Below are 17,645 nucleotides of genomic sequence, written 5' to 3'. Positions count from 1 at the left end.
TGCGCTCTTCATATTGTTGAAATGTGACATCCCTCAGCGTATTCATCTGCAATGGGAGATGACTCACAGGTGTAATTTATGTGTCCTTTGGTGTGTTATTAACGTGTGCTCTCAATGGAGGTTTAATTTTGGAAGTGGCTTTCGAGATCATGGTGGAGGCTTGACGGATAATTAGAACAACACCCCTCGAAATGAGAAGCGCCCTGCTGTTCTCGCAAAGGTCACGGGTGACCCCCGAGACCCCAACCCGGTGGCCTGGTCTCAACCTGCTCCCTCCTCCGCTTTGCTGCACGTGGGACACTGTTTCTGTCCCCTCCCCGTTGCTATCGCTTCTTCTCCCACCGTGGGTCCGTGGTGGACAGCTGCTTGATGAGTTGAAAATAGGGACTAATACACCTTCTGAAGTTTTTTTCTTCAGGCTGAGCTTCTGTAATTCCTTGTGTCATTGGGATGCTGTCTGAGGATATTCAAGGTTGTCAGCTACCCTCGTAAATCTTGGGGCTGAGAACTGAACATGAGACTCAGGCAAGATGTGACTAGGAAAGCCCTGGAGATCAGACTTTAACCTTCTCTGTCCCACACACTCTACTTCTGTTAATGCAACCCCAAAGAGCTTCTCGCCAGTAAGAGTGCTGCACAGTGCTGATGCTGGCTGAGCGGCTGCCGAACAAAACTTCTCTCTTTTCTCCGGCTGCTCCCCGGACAGGGCTCTGTCACTCTACACTTACACAATAGAGGTACCTTAGAGCCACTGCAGAAGCTTCCTCTCCGCATTATGGTTTTTGTGCCTTGTGAGCTTCGTTGCATCCCCATGGCCCACTGAGAGCTTTTGGATTAGAATTCTCCCATCCACCTCATTTGTCATCCTCCACCCCCCCCCCCCACCACCACCCGGTTCAGTGGCATCCACAGACTTGATAAGAAGCTTTCTATGCCTTCATTCAAGTATTCACAAAATTTGTTTTAACAGGAGAGAGCCAAGGACAAAGCCTTATCTCGGGCCCCTGGAGAGCTCCTTAAGTGACAAGCTGAACAGGAATGAATTAATCAGCAAGCTCTGGGCATGGTTCTTGAAGTGGTTACAAGTCCACCTTCCTCACTGTATTATTACCCTAGCTAGAGTTTTTCACGTTGCCCAACAGGATATCATAAAAACTTTATTATATAGTGTGCCCAATTGCACTGTCCTGATCTACCTAATGATTGCAAACACTCCCCCAAAAAAGGAAAGAAGGAAGGCGGGAAGGCAGGGAAGGAGGGATGGAGGGAGGGAGGGAGGAAAAAGAAATCAGATTGCTTTGCTAGGATTCATTTTAAAAGGGACATGCTCTTTGTCAGGAATCAACTTGAACTCCTAGACCGCCTTTCCTGACAACTATCCCTTTCGTTGCTACATTGTTTAGGAACAGCCTTGGCCTTGGGCCTTTAAGCATTTCCTTCATGTTAGTTTTGAAAATGGAAACAGCGTTGCTCATTTTCATTCATGCCTCCAATGTTTTCAGAGCCCTGCTCTCTGTCTGGCACCGGCTAGCATCCAGGGCCCAAAGTGTGGGAAACCCACCGACCTGCATCAAGGCCCTCGGTGCCTTCACTTCGCCCAGATTTGACAACTCCTTCAATATCTCCGGCCACGGATGGTGACCCCATGTTCAAGTACTCTTTTTGCCCAATGCCCAGAAGTCCGGAAGTAATTGAGAACTGTCACGTGGGCTCTTCCTCTCTCTCCCGAACCCTGAGGTTTCCCCTTCAGGCCAAAGCACATGGTCTCTTAGCTGGAAAGACAAAGGTCTGTTCCCATCACCACGGCTGTGTTATCTTACTGGGTCCGGGGAACTTAATTTCTTCCTCATCCTTCGTGCTCGGGGTATGACTTTGAAAGTTCGTTTCCCCCGATCTCACTCTGCTCTGGGCTGCGGCCCTTCAGACCCTGGAGCATCACGACTACTTGACTTCCAGCAACTGAGAACCAAAGGCAAAGCAGCTTCACACAACACGGAATGTATCAGCTCAAGCAGTTGAACGGTCTGAGGACAGGCGAGGCTTCGGGAATTGTCGCGTTCAGGGGTTCAAGCAACATCATTAGCACCTCGTCAGTGTCTCTGTCTCTCTCACGTGCCCGTGGCTTTGTTCTCAGAGGGCATCTTTGGCCTCTGAGCAGCTCGACTTTCTCATCACTGCTGCAGAATACGAAAAGAGAAGTATCCTTCTGGAGCATGTAATTAAAGGCCTGGGGTGAGCAGCGATTGGAGCCTGGGCTGTGTTCACACGCCCACCCTGACCAATCACCATCGCAAGATAGTGCTGTGCTCAGACTGGCCAGGAAAAGCCCTACGTTAGAGCTCGAGTTAGAGGCAGCTCCGCCTGACCCAGAAACTGAGCGCGGGCAGGTGTCCAGAGGAACGCGTGGGAATGTGGGTAAGGGGCTCCGTACCATTGGAAGAAAGGGAGATAAATGCTGAAATGTTAAAAAAAAAAAAATGCCTGGAAGAGTTCCTCAATTGCTCGCAAGATACGCGGCACAAAGAACCTGCTCGATAAACCTTGGTTGAATGACTTGAAAAACCCTGGCCTCACTTGTGTTCTTGCGTGTCCGTCTTTCTCTGAGGTCCTCACCAGTGGGACGTTGATGCTTGTGGTTGTCTACGTAGGAACTCTTCTCCCTTGGGGCGCCTGGGTGGCTCAGTCGGTTAAGCGTCCGACTTCGGCTCACGTCAGCATCTCACGGTTTGTGAGTTCGAGCCCCGCGTCGGGCCCTGTGCTGACAGCTTGGAGCCTGGAGCCTGCTTCAGATTCTGTGGCTTCTGCTCTCTCTGCCCCTCCCCTGCTTGTGTTCTGTCTCTATCTTTCTCTCAAAAATAAATAAAAATATTACAAAAAAAACCCCTATTCTCCCTTTTTCCCTCCTAAATAAAACCTGATCTGGCTGAGGTCCCCGTGCCTCAGGGAGGACAATGTTTGAGGCAAAGGCTGATTGATCCAGGTAGTGGTTTTTCAGACTTCTCCATGTTCAGAAACACCCTGAGAGCTCCTTACAGCTCAGATTGCTGGCGAGTGTAGGCACTATGTCTTAAGAATCATGTTCTAGAAAGGTCACTCCAGAATGCAGGCTAGAGTTTGAGAAACCCCGCTCCAGAAAAAGAGAGAGAGAGAGAGAGAGAGAGAGAAAATAGATGACAGAAAAGCCCAGATTGCACGGTGTTGGTATGTCTTATCAAAGAAAAACAGCGAAAGCCTTCCCACATTTATATATATATTTTTAAATTTTAATGTTTATTTTTGAGGGAGAGAGACAGGCATGAGTGGGAGAGGGGCAGAGAGAGAGGGAGACACAGGCTCCAGGCTCCGGGCTGTCAGCACAGAGCCCGATGTGGGACCTGAACCCACGAACCGTGAAATCATGACCCGAGCCAAAGTCGGATGCTTAACCAACAGAGCCACCCAGGCACCCCTAGCCCCCATCCCACATTTATAAAATAAAATCCAGCCCTCCCTGTCTGGGCTTTCCTGGCCACAACTTGTGTTCCAGCCCCAGCCCCACTCCCTGGCATGAATTTTCTCCCTAGCCATGTGGAACCATGATCTTTCATGGACTTACGCGTCTTCTAGAGCTCTCACCTGCCTCATCCATCCACCCATTCTCCAAGGTAAGTCTGTCCTGTGAGGCCTGCCCCAACTCCCCTCCTCCCTCCTGGGAAGCCTTTAAATATGCAAACACCCATCATAGCACCACATGTGTCTCCCTGCCCCGCACCGTTTCTGGAGGGCACACGCCAGTTTCCTCTCTCGATGGTCCCATACCCAGGACTAGGCTGGCCCATACCGAAGATTAGTTGAATGGATGAAGTTCCATGGGCAGAAAGAACATCTGTCATCTGTGTGCCCTTTACCCGACTGAGCACAGAAGGGCCTGTACAAACAATGGCTACAGAGAAGCATCTGGATGGCGACTGCAAACCTAATGTGCCAGGAAGCACAGAGCCAGGAACTCCAATGTAAGCACCAGACAAAATAATGTTTGATCCTAGCTCTGTCCGGTGGCCGGTTGTGTGACCCAGGCTTGCTCAGCCTCCCTGTCCTCATCTGTAAAATGGGAGTATTGGTAGCATCAAAATTATTTTTTTTAAGAGACTATGAGTTTAGGCACCTCGTGTACTAGGTACCTGCTTGCTCCATAGTAAGGTTCCGTAAATGCCAACCTTTAATATTATTTTCTGACCATCATTCAAATGTTGCAACCGAACAGGTGCACCTGCTTGGTCAATTGGGGTTTTTCAGCGGCCTTGGTTTTCAGAGGGAATCCCGCACAGGATCATAAGGGGCTCGTATAACCTGGTCCAAGGTTATCGAAGCTGTCTGACAACAGCCAGGAGGACCCGAATTCACCAAGAAATCATTACGCGAGCCCAGACTTGTGCTAGGACGATCTCTGTGTGTGCTGGGGACAAGCAGGCAACAATTCACCGGAAATGAAGACACAGTTTTTTGGAAGCATCCTCCCCACTTACCTGCCTGTGTGGCAAACTCTTCATCTCCCAAATGTGATCCAGGCTGCCTTTGTCCGGAAGCCATCCTTGTGCCTTAAAGGGCCACTCGGCTTCGATGTCACCTCTCTCTCTTGTTCCTCCCCCTCTTTTAGCCCTGCTCCTGATGCGCGATGCTCAGTGGTTGGCGCATCTGTCTGTAGCAAGAGCCCGGACGCTTTTTGAGCCTAGCCCAGTGAATGGTGCAAAGCGGAAAGGGGAGGCAAAGTTGGTGGTCTCCCTCCTTCTCCGGGGAGCTTTCAGTCTCTTTGAGGGAGCCTCGCTGACCCACAAAATGACCACAGTGAGCTTTAAGTGGGTGATGCTTCCATCAATCCCGTCATCATGCTTTGTGGACTATGGAGGAGGCCTGGGTGGTCAGAAGGGTTGGACAGTCACAGGATGAATGGATTTATGGCAGCATGGGGGACGGGAGGACAGCCAGGAAGAGAAGACCGCCTGGGAGAAAGGGACCCACAGGGTAGTGAGGGCTCAGCCTTCTGCATTTAATGAGGCTGCCCCAGGCTCTGTCCCGCAGCCCCAGGGTAATCAAGGCAGCTGATCCTGTGACACTCCTTCCCCGACACGGACAGGGCCCCAGTCGCCGTTGGGAATTCGTTGATTCAAGCCCTGGTCGGCCATTCACTGGCTGGGTAGCCTTGGTCTGCATCTGATTACCAGTTTTCTTGTGATTTCTGTCCTACATCGTTTGTTGGCAGTTTGGTGAGGATCAAAGGTGGTGTCTGAGGGCAGTTCCTGTAAACGGTAGCACAATAGATAAATTTAAGGCATTCTGAGAGCTGTTGCTTGGGTATATTACCTCTCCATCCTACAGGTATGGAGAGGAAGGGAGGGGTGCGCAGAGCGAGGAGATACCGGGACTGAGTTTCTTACCGTGGCAGATCAGAGTTGCATACCCACCTGAGCTTTTCCGCAATCCTGCACACCCTACCTTGTTCTGTACTGCAGTTGCTAATGCTTTGGGGTTACCCGAAATGCCAGAAGCCAGTACCACCATAGAAGCCAAGAAAAGGAAACAGAACAGCCGGCCATTTCTTCTTTCTTGTTAACTCAACAATCTCATGATCGGCTGTGTGCTTTTGGAAAAGAGATCGCGGAGGCCAATCCCCGCATCAGCGATCCTGATGTTTCTATCAAATGAATCATTTGAAACGGGATTTTTCAGTTTATTTCAGCAGAACCATGCCAGCGCTCTTCACGACGGAAGGTGTCCATGCTATGCGTTGGGACGTGGACATGTTTTCATCGCAGCAAAGGCATGGGCTTGTATTACGACCTGGCGCGTCCTGCAGCTTCAAGGTTTCTGCTTGGTTGGCATCGGCTTCCCCTGAAAAGAGTGGGAACCTACGCAGACCCAAACTTAATAAGGATTGAATGGAGTCCAGGCCAGTTTCCATGGTGGTAAGGTGATACCACACCCACAAGCCACAAAACCCGAGTCTGAGGGAAAAACGAGGCTCTTTTTGCCCATTGTGCCTCTTACTCGTTTCTTTCCAGCCTTCTTTCTTTCCCACACACCAGGGTGGTTAAAGACACAGTGTCATTTGTACAGATCAGGCTCCCTTCTTGTAAGTTTCCAGTTAAACATTCTTTTGTAGCTGACACCTATTAATAATTTAAAATGCCTGCTCTTTTGAACAATGATCAAAATTAAGCTATTACCCACAGGGGGATATTTACATACAGTTAGTCAGCAGCTGTTTAACAGCCCCTTTTCACTCAAGATTTCTTGCGACCCTCACATATCATTTGTAAGCAGAAGAGTATTTGGTTATTGTATGATTTTTTTTTTCTTTCTGCGTGTTTGATAAACGGCCACTGGGAATCACTTAGGAAGTAAATAAGGTAATTCTTTGTGATTTCTGCAGGCTGCTGAAGTTACGGGAGAAGGGCAATTACTTTTAGATCCCTCTACATGCAATTTACTAATAAGCTACAGAAGGCAGAAACATGTAATTAGTAATTACTATAGTATGTAGTGATGGGGTGCTTACCCCGTCAGTGTATGGGCTTCTAATCCAGTGGCAGAAAATGCTTTGAGCTTAGTGCACCCAAGCAAGCCCTATTATATTTGGAGGCAGTTATGATGATAAACTGAACTGCCATTTATTGATGGAGACTGCTGAGGGGACACCAAGCATTGGTACGTTCAGTCTTTCACCTGACCCCCACCACCACGACAAGGTTCTTAGGAAATTTGCCTCCTTGACTCCATTTTTGAGCCAGACTCAAAAATTGTTGAGGGGCTTCCTGAGATCACACGTTAACGAGTGGTGGACTCAGACCCAAATCCCGAGTCTCAGGTCCAAGCCCATCCCTGTCAATCATACCAGGGCATCGCCCAGCCGTGCTGCCAGAGAAATGATGCCACCTCCCAGGGCTCGGACGCAGACGGGACTCAGGACCTGAGGGTGCTATTTTATGGCAGGGTTGGGGGCTGGGAAGAGAAGAGAGAAGAAAAGCAGATCGGAAACAAGTGCCTCCTTTTGAGAAGTAGACACTGGCCATTTGATGTGTATTATCTTATTTATAATTGCCAGGTATTATTTGTACCCATTTTTATAGCAGAGAGAATCAAGGGTTAATGGTTTTATGCCACTTGGTCAAGATCATTTAGTGGTAAGTGGCAGAGCTGGAACGTGACCCTGGGTGAGTCTGACTTCAGTGACAACTGTCTCTCCCTCATACCAAGTAGTTATTCTGGTGCATGTGACTCCTTATTGTCGCAAACCGAGTGTATCTGCATCAGATATCTCTAAAAGGGTATTTGGGGGCAAAGGAGGAGGGCCTACAGAGAGTAAGACCTTAAAGCTGAGTGCTTTCACACAGTAATCTCAGTTTTAGAAATTTATCCTGAATAGAGAAGAAAATCCAAAAACTGCAGACACGAGTTTATGCACAGAGATGTTAGCTGTAATGCCAGAACCTGGGGAAAGAATTCAAACACCGACTAATGCAACAATAGACAGGTAAGTTATGGTTGTGGGCAGCTGAAAGAATATTAGGCAATTCAAAAATAATATTAATGAAGAGTTTTTAATAACATAGGAAAAGCCTTAAAACATAATGGAGAGTGAGGCAAAATAGAAAATTACATGTACGGTAAGAACTTACTTTTGTACAGCAATATTTACAGAAAGAGACACACAGAAAACTTGTGTGTGGTAAGTTAAGGGGTGACTTTATTTTTTTTATTAAATAACAGCTTAATTAAGATACAATTCAGATACCAAAAAATGTAGCCTTTTAATATGTGACCTATGTTGGTCTTAGTGTGTTCAAAGAATCTTACAACCATTACCATCATCTAATTTAATTAATTTATTTGTTTGTTTATTTATTTTAAGTAGGCTCCACGCCCAGCACGGAGCCCAACACAGGGCTTAAACTCACGACCCTGAGATCAAGACCTGAACTGAGATCAAGAGTTGGATGTTTAACCCCCTGGGCCACCCAGCCATGCCTCAACTAATTTTAGAAAATTTTCACCAACCCATCAATCACTCCCATGACTCCCAAACCCCCAGCCCCTGGCAAACACTAACATATTTTCTGTCTCTATAAATTTGCCTATGCTGGACATTTCTGAAAAGTGGAATCATACAATAAGTGGCCCTTTGTTCCTGGCTTCTTTCTATCCCACCAGCAATGACTGAGGATTCCAACTTGTCCACGTCATCGCCAACAACTGTCACGATCTTTCTTCTTTATTTAAATTATGCTCATGGTTTTCCTTTCTATTTCCTAATGACTAGCCGTGTTGATCATTTGTGTGTGTGTGTGTGTGTGTGTGTGTGTGTGTGTGTATCTTCTTTGGAGAAAGGTCTGTTGACATTCTTTGCCCATTTTTAAAATAAGTTGTCTTTTTTTTATTTACCTATGAGTTCTTTATATATTCTGGATGCTAGCCTTTGTCAAATATACGACTTGCAAAAAATTTCTCCCATTTTATAGGTTGCCTTCTTCCTTTCTTGATGATACTGTTGACAACATGAAAATGTTGAGTTTTAAGACAGTCTAAACTATCTGTTGCTGCTGCCTCGAGGCCATGCAGATTTACTCATATGTTTTCTTCTAAGAGTTTTACAGTTTTCGATCTTACATGGAGTTCTACAGTTCATTTGTATATGGTGTGACATAAGAGTCCCCCGTCATTCTTTTGCACGTGGGCACCCGTTGTTCTAGAATCATTTGTTAAAACAGCTATCCTTTCCTCACTGAATTGTCTTGGCTTACCTGTCAAAACTCAGTTGATCACAAATGTAAGAATTTCATGTATGGACTCTCAGTTCTATCCCATTGATCTTGTTATGTGTCCTGATGCAAACACCGCCGTGTCCTAATCCCTGGAGCTTTGTAAGAAGTTTTGGAACTGGGAAGTGAGGGTGCTCCGCCTTTGTTCTTCTTCCTCAAGATCATGTTGTCTATTTTGGGTCCCTTGCGATTCCGTGTGCATTCTAGGATTGGCATGTCAATTTCTACAGAAAAGGCAGCTGGGATTTTGCTAGGGATTGTGTTGAATCCATAAATCTGTTTATTGGAGGTTGCCACCCTGTTGATCAAGTCCTATGGCTTTTTCTGAGGTGTGAATGGACGCCATTTTGCCTGACAAGAGCAGTACGGCTCCACGGAACGCTAAGGCAGGCTTGGAAATTACATCCATATAGAGACGACCTATAAAGGCAAGACGGCTGCTCCCCTGAGGCCAGTTCTTGGCCACTCCATATACTATGCGGCTTCTATTACTTAGGCCAGCAAGGCTTTAAATACCTCCGGGCACCCCTCCTCCACTTCCTGTGGAATACTATTTCACAGTCCAATAGATCTTCCTACAGGGAATTACCCCTGTTACTTAGCCCACATTTCCTCTTGCGTTTTCGTCCATTGCTTCCCTAAAACCACACCATTCCAGACTGGTTTGCCTACTTGGGATTTCCATGTTTCACAGCCTCAGAGGCCATATTCTTTCCCAGTTGTTGGGTAAATTCTGGGTTTTGCAGATGAAGGCTCTCAAAGGAAGGTCTTAGAGTGAGGACTAATACCAGGGCCCCTTAGCTCATGAAGCCAAGGGCAAATGCGGCCAATCCAAAGACAAGGAATCCGAGGTCCTCCTCAACAAGAACTTGAGAGTCCTTTCTGCACTTGGGGGAAGAATGGCTCAATTCTCTGGGCTCCCTTTTTTGTTGTACAGATCTGGGGCTCTAGCTGTCCCAGGGTCCTCCCCGTGCCCCACTGAGAAGGACAGGGTGTTGCCTGACAGCCCATAGAGTGCCTCCTTGGCAACTTACAGGACAGCTGGGCCCCACAGCCAAAGGGGGCTCACTCATCGTTCCAGAGGGAGACTGGAGACACACTATATGGAGACTCAGTGGAGACAGGGGAGTCAGAAAGAACAAGGACATGGAAGACAGTATGTCCTGAGTGCTTTGCCTGCATCATGCCCTTGATCTTGAACCAGCCCACCCAGGCTGAGGGTGCTGATAGGAAGAGTGCAATGCAAGGACGTGTCACCAGCCTGGGACATGCAGTAGACAAGGGAGCAGGGCAGGAGCTCACACCCATATTGGGTTTTCTCCAAAACCCATGCTCTTTCTGGAGCATACTGGACCTCAGTTTCCTCATCTATGGAATGGAGGTAATGCAATATCACCGAGCTGCTGAGAGAACTGATTAGGAGAATCTAGGTGAAAAAAATCAGGCTCAATAAATGTTATATTGCTTCTTGCCTCTCTTCCCCCTGGATGGCTGATCAGGGCCATTTCTCCAAGTAATTTAGCAAGGCGACTGTCTGCAGTCCCTCTCCTCCCAGCCTCCTGCCCTGCACTGATAAGTTTTATTAGCAAAGAGGGAAGGGATTTTCTGTGACCAAATTTCTTCTGGGCTTTCCAGGAGAAATTGATGGAGCTGGCTGGCTCCTTGGCCGGCACTGCATCCTGATGGGATTGCTTGGCCTATACGGGGACTGAGTGCTACAGAAACCTTTCTAGCCCAGGGAGGGAGGGCCGGGCAATGTTATTCTTCTGAAGGGGAAAATCATCATTTGGCTTCTTGGGTTTATGTACCCTGGGCGCCAGGGAAGCAGCTGGAATTTGCCTGGAAACCACAGCGCTGTCTGTTTGGTTCTCAATAGGCGACTGGGGACAAGGCTGCATTTGACAGTCGGTCACCTGCCTTTCTGTTCTGCATAATAAAAACCAATTCTCAGGGCACCTCATTGGCTCAGCTGAGCTAGGGTCTGCTGTTCAGTTTCCTGAGAACATGAATGTGTGTTTGTGTGTGTGTGTGTGTGTGTAAGCATGCGTGCAGTGCATGTATATTGTGTCTATGTGAATGTATACACGTATACATGTCGATAAGTAAGCATGTATGTGTGTGGGGAGTATATGTATGTGCCTGTGTGTATGTATGTGTACGTGTGTGGGACATACATGCACATTTGTGTGTGTGTTTAAGGCACAAGTATGTGTTGTGTAGGTGCGAGTGTATTTATCTGAAGGTAGTTTGTGTATGTGTGTGTGTGTGTGTGTGTGTGTGTGTGTGTATTTGTTTCTGCCTCTCTTGGGTGCTAGGTGGGGTCCCAGAGACTCCCTGAGGATTTAAAGCTTTGGGGGTGCAGAGACAAATCTGTGGATGCCCCACCTAATCAGTGACCTCAATCTACCTTGGAAAGTGGCAGAGTGCGATGGGAGTCCCGCCTGAACTGTGCGTTGGCACTGTTTTCCCACCCCTGCTCTCTGCAAGGGTAACTCTTACTACCTTATGCTGCCCCCCACTTCCTCCCAGAAGCCCTCCGATTCTGCCTCCCATTCCACACCTGGGTTGAGCCCCTGTCTCTGAGCTTTCGCTTACGCCAGCACTAAAGATTCCACACAGCATTCTGTCTACACATCTGCTCCCCACTCTGGACTGTTAGCACCCTGAGAGCAGAGTTGTTTCTGCTACATATCCCAGGGTCTAGTATTACAAACCACCTCTTAGACACTCAATGAATGATGTAGAATGAGCCAATGGATGAACAAATGTTCTGTGTCTCAGCGTTCTCATCTGTAAATTACAGGTAAAAACAACTTTACATGGTTCCTGGGAGGATCGCCTGGGATGAACTCTCCGGAAGCATGCTTGAAAGTGTCAAGGGCTCACACAGCAATGAAGCCTTCTGGGGTCTGGGGCATCCCAGCAGTTGAATGGGACAACAGGCGGCAGGCATGATAGAAGGGGAGCAGGCTTTGGAGGAAGAAGGTTCTGGTTCAAATTCTGGGTCTGCCAGTCAGTGCCCGGCTGATGCTGGATGAGCCCCTTTGCTCTCAGCCCTCTTCTCCTCAACTGTAGGAGAGTCATTGGTACTTTCCTTATAGGCATAAGGACAAGCTTTTACACAGTGCAGAGCATGTGGAAGCATTTAATAAAAGTTGGTTAAGCAGAGGAATATGCCCAGGGACATGGCCACTGACGCAGAGATGGCATGTTGACAAAGAAGTACCAGGAACCTTGGTAGGATAAGTGTGTGCTACAGACGCAGAGCCTGGAAGGGGGTTTGGAGAATCAGGGATCTGGAAAAGCAGGAGGGAAGGTATCTTGGATGGGCAGGCTAGAGAGTGAGCGCATGAGCAGATGACAAAAGTGGCAGTGTGATTTCGGAGTCTATGTTAGTTTTTTGTTGCCGTGTTTTCAAACTAATAGAATCTCAACGACTTACAACAACATCGATTTTTATACATTTCATACATTGTATACATTTTGTAGATCAAGTGTCTGCACACAACTTAACTGGGTTCTCTGCTCAGAATCTCAGGCTGAAATCAAGATGTCATCTGGGCTGTGTTCTCATCTGGAGGCTCTACTGGAGAAGGATCTGTTCCCTCGGGTCGTTGGAAGAATTTTCCTTGCAACTCTGGAAATGATGTTGCCATTTTCTTGTTGGCCGCTGGCCGGGGCTCCCACTCAGCCCCCAGAAGATGCCATTAGGTTCCAGTCACACGTTCCTCTCATAAAACAGCTTACTCCTTTCTTCTGGCTCACTTCATCTTCAGGAAGGGCCAGGTCTTTCTCATAAGCACTTTTGCCTGATTAAGTCAGGCCCACCCAAGATAATCTCCCCTTTGATTAACCAAAGGCCAACTGGTTTGGGACTTCAGCTACGTCTGCAAAATGTTTTCACCTTTACAAACATAGCCTAACTGTGACAGTGACATCTCATCACACCCACAGGTCCCACCCACACTCAAAGTAAGGAGATTACACAGGGTCTGTACACTGGGGTGGGGGAGTGGTTATGTTATAATTCTGCCCCCCAGAGAGTTATCAGCCATCTCATCTGGCTGTACCTTGAGGCTTCAATTCCGTGAAGAAACAACTTTGCCGTCTCCTATCTCCAGAACTGACAAAAATGGTTGTGGAGGTGGTTATAGGACCCTGTTGGCTTAGACAGTCCTGGTTTATGCCTGTGTTTCTGGTATGATTATTAACATATCCCTTTTCACTCTCACAAGTGACCCAGCCTGGAGGAATGAAAATTGTCATTTGGGCTAAAGGAAGGAGCTTCTCTCCAGAGTTTTCCAGGCTGTCCTGAAAGACAGAGATGGAGGTATGCCTGTAAACTCTTATCATGGATAACATGAGTGAAAGTGCTCAGCAACAGACAGACCACAAAAGGAAAAGTTAAAGGAAATGGGCGTGTGCCGAGGTCTTGCTAAACACCAAGGGATTTTGATAAGGTGTCTTATGGAGTTCCCATCACAATCCTATGAGAAAAACAGCTTCCTCCCAAGTGTGTGGCTGAGAAAACGGAGACTCAGAAAGTGGCATCCATCAGTCTAGGGTCTCACCACCCTGAAAGGGGGATTTGACCTTCCTGGACCTCGCCTCAAGTTTATTGCACCTGCCCTGTCTGGCCGCCTCCCCGGTAACTCACCCTGGACCCTACCCCTTATGGTCATCTATTTCTTTTTATGGTGACTTTTTTTTTTTTTTTTTTTTAACCACGGAGAGACACCAAGGTACAAGGCTAAATTCCGAGATGTAATAAGCTCAAACCTTGGGTGCTGGGATCTGTTCTTCTATGGGGACGGTCAGCCAACTGCTCTCAGGCGCTGGCTTTTATCCTGAAGGTGAAGTAACCAGACTCTCCCTCCCCTCGAATGGAGCTTGGATATCAGCTCCAAAGGAGCAAAAGCTACGTCTTCATCACTGCAGCCCCAATGTCTAGCGATGCACTAGTATATACTGCGTGGTACTCACTAAATATTTGTTCAAAGGATGAGTGAATAAAACCTGGACTCAAGGGAAACTCAACTTTAATATCAAAGCCAACTTCCCTCTCTGAAAATGCATTCCAACAAAGAATCAACAGTGCCCAACGGTTCTACCTGTCTGGCTAAACCTTCCCTTCATAAGGCCCAGCGTCAGAAGACTGAAACAATACGCATTTTTAATTAACGTCTGAGACTGTCAATTTACTCGAGCTCTCCAAGGCTGAAAACAAATTAACCGGTCAATGACCACTTCAATCAACTCACGGGCGACTGGCGTGAGAGATTCGCATGGTGTTCTCGACAGCACACGGTGAGCTGGCTTTGCACTGACTCGGGAGGCTTCACAATTGGTGTGACAAAGTCTCAGTCGAGCCAGGAGGTCTGCCACCTGATGGGAGACATTTTGCATGGGATGAAATAATGGTGCTGATCACCTGCCTCCCTCCTGTGTCCTCATAGGTAGTCCTGATCACAGGTGATGCCAAGGAGAGCAAAGGTTCTCCCCTGCTGAAAGGGGATGGTGGGGCGTCTGATGGCATTTGTCGCAAAATGATTAATCAGGCTGCTCCAATCTGTGAGTCAGAACTTCTCAGGGAGAGAAATCTGCCTTGCATGGAATTATCTCGAACTCTGACGCCAGTGCAGATAAACTCTTCAGAAAGCAGAGGCAGCCCCTGGGAAGGCAGGCCTCTTCGTGCCGGGACACAGACTTTGTGCGATGAAAGTGGCTGCACGGGAAAGATGAAGAGAGAGAGAGAGAGAGAAAGGCTACGGGGTTAATACTACTAGCTCCCAGGGGTCAGGGAAGCCCACGGAAAGGGCACTGTATTTTTCCCGTCAAGACTATTTTATGTAATGGTTATGGGTGATGCATAACCATTGGAGTCTCCTGGACCCAGGTTTGACATCATTCCTACCATTTAGTCTCTGTGTGACCTGGGTGAGTGGCAAATGCTTTGAGCTTTGGTGTAGTCATTCATTAAAGAGGGAAAACGATTACTACCCCATCTCCCAGGGGTTTTGTGGAAGGGCAGAGAACGAGAAGATGGCCCCATCTCATCGTGGGCTTTCAGTGAATGATAGGGTCTCTCCCCATCATGCAAACCCAAACAATGCTAACAGAAGGTGGATGTAGTCTGACAAAGACCACTTTTAAATTATGAATATGTTTGGAGGGAAAGGCTTCCAAATACAAATGCAAATGAACTCAAACACTGAGGGGGTTCTTTTTACCATAAATAATAGAACTACAAAAAAATTCAGAAACCCAGGACCTGTGGGGCTGCCCTGCCCACGGGGACTGGTACCTTCTAGCGTTGTGGCCACGCGCTCTCGGACCTGTGTCTGCAAATGTAAGCGAGCCAGCCTTCTCTCTTTAGCAGAGCCAAACTGGTGTGCAGTCAGACGCGGGGCTTTTGCTCTAGACAACCATACCCGGTTCCAAAGAAGAGGTGACAGTCAGAATAGGTTCAGGTATCCTGGTTGGATTCCCAGCTTCCAGCTTGAAATCTTTTCCCTCCTGTCTTCCAGCCCCTCACTTCTTGGGCAGATGCTGTTTTATTCCATTTATGACCCTTTGAGCTTCTTGAACTTACCTTCCGTCCCTCTATTCGACCTTACATCGGCCCTTTGGAATGCTACTATCCCAATTCTTTTGAGACCTCCACCTACTCCATTCAACTAGAGGAATCAAATAATCAAGGCATTGTGTCTCCCCGGGAAAAGGATGCTGACTTTTTCATTGATCACAGGTCAGCACCTTCTCTTTCTCTAGCATACGGATGAAGTAATGGTCCAAAACCAAGGGAACCTGGAGAGACAGCAGGATCTGTGGAAGGCAAGATTTCTCCTTACCCTAGAATATGCATAGCTGAGCCACCCAGAAGCCTGCCAAGCAACTATTTTTTAATCATTAGTGCTCTCTTCCAAGGGGGGTGAAGAGTCATTTGTAGCCTGGCAACAGAGATCTGAATGTTCTTCCTTCATGCCAAGCCGTAAACATGGCTTCTGCTAAATCCAGTGATGCTAAAAGGCCAGTGACCAGGACAAATTAGGGTGGTGTTATTGATGGCTGTAGACACTGGTGGTGTGAACAGGCCTGTAGGGAGTGTCCCAGAAACTGGCACATGACCAACGGGCATTCAGTAGAAACCCGAAAGCTCATTGGAAAAGTCTCATATTAATGGGCAAGGAGCTGCTACCAGCCCCAAGGCCCCATTTCCTGCACTAGTCAGTGATGAGGTTCAGGAGGCCACGGTTGGGCCAGAGCACGCCGTGGAGAAGGGTTGTGGCTTGAGTCTTCACAAGGAGCTGCATGCTTGGTCCCTCGGCTTCTGCCCAGCAGCCCATCCTCTCCCTCATGGGGCACCACTCCTGGTCACTGACGCCACCTCCCACCTGGCCTCCAAGCTTTCTTGCCCTGATCCAGGCACAAATCCTTTGCCTCAGCGTGCCACAGTGGGCTTGAATATCTCCAAGAAAAGTGTTCTTGGAGTGAAGGAAGAAACAGACCAGAAGCAATCACTCAGGTGAACATATGCCCCAGCATCTAGCATCATCTTAGAGAGGCTGTATGGCGGAACGGTTAAGAATGCGGCACTGGGGACAGACGCCCTGCAAGCAAATCCTAATCACCAACAGAGTGGCCACGGGCAAGTGACTTACCTCAGAACCTCAGCTTCCTCCGTCATGAAACGGAGACAGAAGTAATTCCCATAAAAGAGGAATTTATGTGAAGCACTTAGAACAGGGCCTGGCAATAGGAAGTAAGTGCAAAAGGATGTTACCTATTACTGGCAGCATTATTATTGTTACTATGGCTAGTTTTGAAATATTTAAGCGTGGGCAAGTGAACCTATTTCCATGATTTTCTCCTTTCAAGAATCTTGTCGGGTTTAAGTGAGATTACGCGTTGAACTCGTTTAGTTCCCGGCACAAAGTTGGTCTTTAATCAATGCTTATCTGTTGGTTCCCTCTCTGGGCTAAGCCTGCAAGGCATGACGTTATGCCTGCCTTGTAAACCACGGTAACCACCCCCCCCAAACAAGTCGGGCACATAGCAGGTGCTCAGGAGGACACACGGAGTCTAATCATATCTCCCCATAAGTTACTGACTCATCGCAAATGGAAAAAAGGAATCTTATAATAAAGACAGCTAGCAGACACCACCATCAAAGCATATGTGACCAACGGCAGGACAGATCTGTGTTACGTTCCCCTTGGTACGATGTGCTGAGAGGGACGCGAGAGAACTGCCATGGTATTTCCCGCCAGAAACGGGAAGCCTGGGCCTCACCCTGAGAAAATATCAGAGGAGCCCAACGGAGGGACAGTCCATGAAACAACTGCCCTGTCTGCAGAAATATCAAGGTCAAGAGGTAAAAAGGAAGCCGGAGGAACTGTTCTAGATCAAAGGAGTCGAAAACAAACAAACAAACAAACAACAACAACAACAAAAAACACATGACACCTGAATGTAGTGCATGAGCCTGGACTGGATCCAAGACTGGGAAAAACATGAATATAAATGGCATTATTGGCACAACGGATGAAATTAGGATATAGGCTGTAGATTAGATAATACTATTATATTAATGTTACGTTTCCTGATTTGTATCACTGTCCTGTGGTTTGATAGGAGACTGTCCTTAGTCTTCAGAAACATACACTGAAATATTTAAGAACAAAGGGGCAGGAGGTCTCAGATTCTCAAATGGTTCCTAGAAATTTTATGTTTTATTATACATAGAGAAAGGCATGGCTATAAAGCTCTCTATCTGTAGATCACTATCTATCTATCCACTGAAACTGTCCTCGTTATTACTCAGCCTCAAGGAGATCCATTCTCTTGACT

The sequence above is a fragment of the Lynx rufus genome, unplaced genomic scaffold (genome assembly GCF_022079265.1).
Source record: "Lynx rufus isolate CCGP_SWC_20201006 ecotype Redwood Valley unplaced genomic scaffold, mLynRuf1.p SCAF_11, whole genome shotgun sequence".
Lineage (NCBI taxonomy): Eukaryota > Metazoa > Chordata > Mammalia > Carnivora > Felidae > Lynx > Lynx rufus.
Note: the sequence above shows the minus strand (reverse complement) of the source record.